We start from the raw sequence: 7,717 nt of genomic DNA on the forward strand, positions 1-7,717 counted from the left end.
TGTGTGCTTTGGAGCAGCTCTTTTTATCAGTAAAAAGGTGCTGGTGAACATAAGTGCAACAGCTGACTTCCATTCCATAAAATTCAGAGAATCACAAAATTACCACAGAGTTATTAAAAGCTTGATCCAATGAGAATGACTTTACTCAGTTAAGCTACTTTTGCTGTTGGTTCCCCCAGAGCCTTCCATTCCTTTAGTGTCACCCCCAAGGAAACTGCAGAGGACAGCTTGGGGCCATCCTGCCACCATTCCCTGAGACAGAAGGGATGGGTTTTCTTCCTCGTTAGTCTCTTGGGTATTTTAAGATTGTCATCATCTGTTATGCAAAAACCCCACCAAACTTTCATTTTTTACCTTAATGTTTCATGAGGTAAACTTCTTTCATCTTGTTCTACTGACATTTGTAGAAAGAGGATTTTTTGAAAGTCTGTTGCTCAGAGTTAAGCAGCTACAACCTGCAGAGAGGTGCCTTATCCATTTGAATGTACAATAATATCCTCTTTGGTCGAGAGCTTCTAGTCCCACGATGGTTTTTTCCTGTCAGGCTGTACTAGAAGAAACATAGAGGCATAAGGGTACGCCAGATGGTGAAAAATAGGTTTACGGCACCAAAATAGTGTTGTTTTTATTAAAAACTAGGCTAGCACTGAATGCCAGAAGGTGTGAAACCCAGCTCTGAGTAACAACCTCCACATTTACGGTTAATCTTAGCCTGTATGAACCTCCCACCAGGTGAAGCAGGGTGGGCCTACAAGCCTTGGGTGGGGGAGGGGGGACGGGGGAGGGGCGGAGGAGGGCGGGGGGGGGGGGGGGGGAGGGGGCCGGGGGGAGTGTTGCAGGGCTGCCTGCAAAGGATGCTGGAGGCACATGGGGGAGCCGGTGGGCCTGCTTCTTGGAGGGCCAGCCTGGCTCCCCATCCCTTCCTATTCCCATGCCCCACCATCACCGCACTGAAAGTCCTCAGCCAGGTGCTGACTCACCCACATCTCCTTCATATTGGATTCTGATGTCCAAGAACGGGTAAGGCTGGAAACCTGAACCTGGTAAGGCTGGAAACGTGACCTCCAAGCATTCCTAGTCTCCTTCAGCGTTATTGAAGGTAACGGCCACGTCCAAGTTTTCCCCAAACCATTAGTATTACTGAACCAAACTTGGGTCCGGCTCGCCTCACCGGCGCAGTAAAGCCAATCTACTGACACTGGGTCGTGGTGAAGGGAAGTGCAGCGTGTACTGCAGGGCCCCAAGCAAGGAGTCCACGCACCTAATGCTCAAAAGGCCCGAACTCCTGATGGCTTTCAGGGGAAGGTTTTTAAAGACGGGGTGAGAGAGAGGGTTGCTGGGTACGTGATCAGCTGGTGGACATTCTTCTGATTGGTTGGGGGTGAGGTAATCAGGAGTCAACATCAACCTTCTGGTTCCAGCATGTCTGGGGTCTGCGTGCTTGTGGGCAGCAGACAGTTAACTTCTTCCACCTGGTGGGGGCTTCAGTGTCTGCAAAACAGCTCCGAAGATTTGGCTCCGAAGATTATCTATAGCCCTTGGGGAGGAACTAAAGGTCCTTGACTTTGTTTAATGGCCAAACTATTATTTTGTCTTGTTTGACTGTTTTCCTTTGTTTCTGCATTTTCTCACTTCCCTGATTAAATATATTCTTTGGAACTCAGGGAAGGCCTAGGAGGCTAAAGTTTTCCTATAGACAAGAGGCAGGTGGAGGACTTGGGGGGTGGTCTGTCCTGGGAAGGCCCGATAGGGTCCTGCTTGGTTACGTTACCAAACGGTGTCCCTCAAACTCTCCAACTTAAGGGAAACCAGCATCTGAGACGGTTAGGCTCCTCATCAAAAAAAAATCCTTATTTATCTCCATTGCCATACTCTGAGTCAGTTAGCTGTTGCTACAAAACAACCAACCACAAAGCTTAGTGCCTTAAGGCAGCACCTCTTGAGTTAGCTCTGGATCCTGCAGACTGGTGATCTGGGCTGAGCCCCACTGCTGCACTTGGCTCACACACGCGTCTGTGATATCTGCTGCCAGGTTGGCTGGGGATAGGCTGGTCTGAGATGGCCTCTGCTGGTCAGCTTGTCTTTCTTCTGTGTGGTCTTGCATATCCCAGCAGGCTAGCCTGGGTTTGTTCACAGGGAGGTACCTGAGTTGCAGGAGAGCATGCTGAAACAGCAAAAATGCTCACGGCCTCTTGAGATAGGTCTGGACCAGGAATAACGTTTTGTATTCAATTGGTCAGAGCAAGTCCCAAGACCAGCCCGGGTTCAAGGGCTTCAGCTCTTGATGGGAGCAGCTACTCTGCTTTCAAAATGGATGCAGGTACAGAGAGGATAATAACTGTGGCCACTTTTTCTTTTTTTTTTAATTTTTTTTATTAAGGTAACATTCGTTTATGTAAGTTTCATGTGTACAACATTATATTTCTATTTCGGCTTGCGGGATCTTAGTTCCCCGACCAGGGATTGAACCTGGGCCCTCGGCAGTGAAAGCGTGGAGTCCTAACCACTGGACTGCCAGGGAGTTCCCATATTTCTACTTCTTTATACACTACAACATGCTCACCACCAAAAATTTAGTTTTCATCCATCAACATACAGTTGATCCCCTTTACCCATTTTGCCCTCCCCTTCCTTCCTTCCCCTCTGGTAATATTGCGGGACTGAGGGAACGAAAAGTGCCCATGAAACTGAGAAGGCATCTTGAGACCAAAAATAAGGCAAGAGCTCCATGTAATCAATGGATCAGTTTATTATAGGGTAACTTACTCACAGGATGGGATCTGGATCTGGTGGACAGCAAGTCCACCAGACTTTCAGCAGCATTGGTGGCTGCACTCCGTACCACTGAGGCACCATTGGGACAATTTTATAGTTAATCTAGGGTATGGGTGTAGTTGCTTGGAAATGGGCCATGCGTTCCTAAATTAAGATTTATGAATGGGTAACTAGTCACATGGGTGCTGGGAATACGTCACAAAAGGTTTTCATCATTGGTTGGGGCCTAACGGAGCATAGAGCCTAACAGGTCCTAATGATTATTGAACAATATCTATTAACTACAAAAACCCTTGATGACAGAGAAGTGCTTCACTGCATAGTACAGTCCTGGGTAGGGTCAGTGAAAGGATGGGAGAACTGTAAGGGCCCAAGATGGCATCAGTTATGCTACGAGCCATACAGGTAGCCACTACTCTGTCCTCTGTATCTACGTGTTTGTTTTTGTTTCCTTTGGTTTGTTCATTTGTTTTTGTTTCGTTTTTTATATTCCACATATGAGTGAAATCATACAGCATCTGTCTTTCTTCGTCTGACTTATTTCATTTAGCATAATACCCTCAAGGTCCATCCATGTTGTCACATGGATGTGATATGTATATATCACATCTTCTTTATCCATTCATGATCATATGCCTTATCTTGTCATTGATATAGTGAATTGCACTGATCAACTTTTGAATATTGAACCAGACTGACATTCTTAGGATAAAACTCATTCAGATATGATGTATTTTTCTTATTATGTATTATTGGATTTGATTTGCGCCAATTTTGTTAAGAACTTTTGCATTAATGTTCCTGAAATACATTGGTATATAGTTTTCTTTTCTTATAATATTTTTGTTTGATTTTGGTATAGGGTAATGCCGACCACCTCATGAATGATTTGGAAAATAGTCTCTCCTCTTGAATTTCCTGGAAGAGTTTGTGGAGAATTGACTCATTTTGTCCTTAAACATTTATTGGAATACTCCCATGAAGCCAGCTGGGCCTGGAGTTTTCTGTGTAGAAATGTTTTCAACAAATTCAATTTCTTTAATAGATATAAGGCTAAATAGGTTATCTCTTTCTTCTTAATTGAGCTTTGATAGTTTATGTCTTTCAAGGACTTTTTCCATTTCACCTAAGTTGTCAAATTTGTTGGCATAAATTTCATAATTTTTTCCAACAGATATTAAAAATACCATAAAGCCTCTAGAATGAAAACAGTGTAGTACTCGTACGTGAATAGAAGAGAAACCAGTGGAATAGATCAGAGAAAGTCTAGAAAGAGACTTTATCCACGCATAAAATTGACCATTTTAACCAGGTGTACAGTTCAGTGGCATTAAATACATTCACATTGTGGGACTTCCCCGGGGGTCTAGTGGTTAAGACTCGGCGCTTCCACTGCAGGGGGCATGGGTTTGATCCCTGGTCAGGGAACTAAGACCTCACATGCCGCTCGGCACAGCCAAGAGAAAAAGAATACATTCACATTGTTGTACAACCCTCACCACCATCCATTTCTGGCACTGTTTTTTAATAGACTTTTTCAAAAATCCTACCTTTCATTCATTTAGTATTTCTTTTTTTTTTTTTTTTTTTTTGGCAGTACGCGAGCCTCTCACTGTTGTGGCCTCTCCCGTTGCAGAGCACAGGCTCCGGATGTGCAGGCTCAGCGACCATGGCTCACGGGCCCAGCAGCTCCGCGGCATGTGGGATCTTCCCGGACAGGGGCATGAACCCGCGTCCCCTGCATCGGCAGGCGGACTCTCAACCACTGCGCCACCAGGGAAGCCCTCATTTAGTATTTCTACAGTTAGTACAAGACCATTTCTTTTCAGTGACTCAAAAATCTTCTGTGCTCCTCCTTTTCCTGCCTCCCTCTCCCCAGCCCCTGGCAACCCCTGATCTTTTTAGTGTCTCTGTAGTTTTGCCTTTTCCAGATGTCATATAGTTGGAATCATACAGTTTGCAGCCTTTTCTGATGGGCTTCTGTCACTTAGTAATATGCACTTAAGGTTCTGCCATGTCTTTTCATGGCTGGATAGCTCACTTCTTTTTAGCATTGAATCATATTCCATTGTCTGGATGGACCACAGTTTATCCACTCACCCACTGAAGGACATCTTCGTTGCTTCCAAGCTTTGGCAGTTATGAATAAAGTGGCTATAAACATCTATATGCATGTTTTTGTGTGGAAATAAGTTTTCAACTCCTTTGGGTGAATACCAAGAAGCACAAGTAGTGGATCGTATGGTAAGTGTATGTTTAGTTTTCTAAGAAAACACCAAATGATTTTCCAAAGTGGCTGAACCATTCTGCATTCCCACAGGCGATGAATGAGCGTTCCTGTTGTGCCGCCTTGCCAGCATGAGGTGCTGTCAACCCCAGAACTTTTTCATCATCCCAAACTGAAACTCTGGACCCACTGAACAATAATTGCCCTTTTCCCCCTTCCCCAGCCCCTGGTAGCCTCTATTCTCCTTTCTGTCTCTATGAATTTGACTATTCTTGATATCTCACATAAGTGGAATCGTGGCCATTTTTGCAAACAATCTGTCACCGCCTACTCTTAGGAACAGGTAGGTTTCTGGGACTCCAAAGTCTTCATCATCCATTGGTGTCCCACATTCTGGGCATAGCTATCCTTCCCAGAATCACATGTAATCTCCAAGACGCCTGGTCTCCTAGGGTGTGGTGGTGGAAGGTCTTCCTCTGCCTGAAGTTCAGGGTTCAGCTTGAACTTGGGAGTGGTGATCAGTGCCACAGGCAACTTAGCACAGACCTGCCCAGGCACCTCTCTCTGTCCCTTTGGTGTCAGTTCCCTCACACTCCAGGGAGCAGACATGACGCCTTGAACATGCCCCAGATGACCAGGTCGTGGGGGATCAAGAGCTCAACCAGCTGCCCAGACCCACTGCCCTCTCCACACCCACCTGCCATCTCCCAGGGCTCTCCTGGCAGACAGCAACATGGCTGGCCTCTGCCACACAGCACCCTGGACACAAAGCTGTGGAGAACTGGGGAGGGAACTACTGAGGTGTCACATCCCTTTCATTGACCTTCAAACTCCCTATGATAACAGCGTGACCTCCCAGCCTAGGACAGAGGAGAGGTGGAAGGGAAAAGATGTGGAGAAAGGAAGAGAGAGAAAAAGCAGAATGAGGGTGTGCAGTGAAGAATGAACCTTGCCCAAAGAAAGGCCTGGCCTTTGCCTTGGTTCCTGGAAGGTGATCTCTAAACTCTTAGAATGTCTTGCCTGATAAGAGTATCTTTGTTTACCTGGGGGCCTTAGGCCACGCCAGATAGGAGAACAACTTGATTTACAGTAGGGGCTTTGGGTCACACGGTATCAGCTCAGCCTTCAGAGCGTGGACCACCAACCATGTCTACACGACTAAGCTCCAGTAAAAAGTCTGTACGCCAAGGCTCAAGTGAGTTTCCTTGGTTGGCAATACTCCACGCATATTGTCACAGCATAGTTGCTGGGAGGAGTTAGCACTATTCATGACGTCACTGGGAGAGGACAAATGGAAGCTCCGTGTTCGGACCTCTCCGGACCCTGCCCCCCTGCGTCTCTTCCCTTGACTGATTTCAATCCGTATCCTTTCCCAGTGATAAACTGTAACCATGAGTATAAAAGCATTCAGTGAGTTCTGCGAGTCTTTCTAGCAAATAATCAGACCTGAGGGTGATCTTGGGGACCCCTGAACTCTGCAGTTGGTGTCAGAAGTGAGAGTAGTCTTGAAGACTGTTGCCTAATTTTACAAAGGGAGTACACAGATGGGGCATGCTAACATGTTAATAGTAAATGCAAGAATAATGGTCATAGCACCCTCAGCATGGGAATGCTTCTGGAAGAAACATCATGATGGCTGCCCAACGAGAATCACAAGCTCCGTTCAAACTTGTATTGGTTGGTGATGGAAAAACTACATTCATGAAACGTCACTGACTGGTGACTGGAGAAGAACGTAGCCATGTTTGAGGTTGAGGTCCATTCCTTTGTGTTCCACACCAGCAGAGGACCTATTAAGGTCAATGTATGGGATATATTGAGCTGGTCGGGAGAAATTTGGTGGATGGAGAGATGGCTATTACATCCAAACCCAACGTAGAATTTTAATGTTTGACGTAACATCGAGAGCTTACAGGAATGTGCCTAACTGGCATAGAGATCTGGTACAAGTATGTGAAAACAACCTCATTATGTTGTGTGGCAACAAGGTGGATATTAAGGACAAGAAAGTTAAGGCAAAATCCATCATCTTCCATAAAAGAAGAATCTTCAGTACTATGACAGTTCTGCTAAGAGTAACTACAACTCTGAAGAGCCTTTCCTTTGGCTTGTTCAAAAACTAATTGGATCACAGGGAACTATATTCAATATCCTGTAATAAACCATAATGGAAAAGAACTGAATTACTTTACAGCAGAAACTAACACAACATTGTAAATCAACCATACCTCAATTAAAAAAACAACAACAACATCTAATTGGAGCCCCTAACTTGGAGTTCATTGCCATGCCTGTTCTTGCCCCACCAGAGGTTGTCATGGACCGAGCCTTGGCAGTGTAATATGAGGCTGGCAGAGCAGGGTCCCCGCAGCGTGCCCTGAAACCCCATCTCCACATGTATCACACACCTTTATCCTTTTGTGGCTGATGTGTAATTTTATGGCGTCCATGCCAACTGCAGGTCTACTGCTCTCATAATACACATGCCTCCTTCAGATAAGACCTTCATCTTCATTTTCAAGTGTCTATAGGGAGAGATGTCTGGAGTCAAACATTCATTTGCATTACCATGAGAAATATCAACTTTTCATCTGCCCACTAAAGGAAGAGCTGCCAGATTCTTTAAATATAATTTCAATTGTTGTACAACTTTAAATGGATGATAAAAAAATGTCAATTGCTTACCTGTACTAACAAAGTTTCTCCTTGATGGTG

The 7,717-nt window shown here is 45.2% G+C and overlaps 1 pseudogene; it reads left to right on the plus strand.

Annotated features, from left to right (window-relative positions):
• The first annotated feature begins 6,634 nt into the window (after window positions 1-6,634).
• LOC113611961 (GTP-binding nuclear protein Ran-like) lies at window positions 6,635-7,411 on the plus strand (annotated as a pseudogene).
• The last annotated feature ends 306 nt before the right edge of the window (window positions 7,412-7,717 follow it).

The sequence above is a fragment of the Aethalodelphis obliquidens genome, unplaced genomic scaffold (assembly GCF_003676395.1).
Source record: "Aethalodelphis obliquidens isolate GAN/ISIS:26980383/991018 unplaced genomic scaffold, ASM367639v1 scaffold71, whole genome shotgun sequence".
Taxonomy (NCBI): Eukaryota; Metazoa; Chordata; class Mammalia; order Artiodactyla; family Delphinidae; genus Aethalodelphis; species Aethalodelphis obliquidens.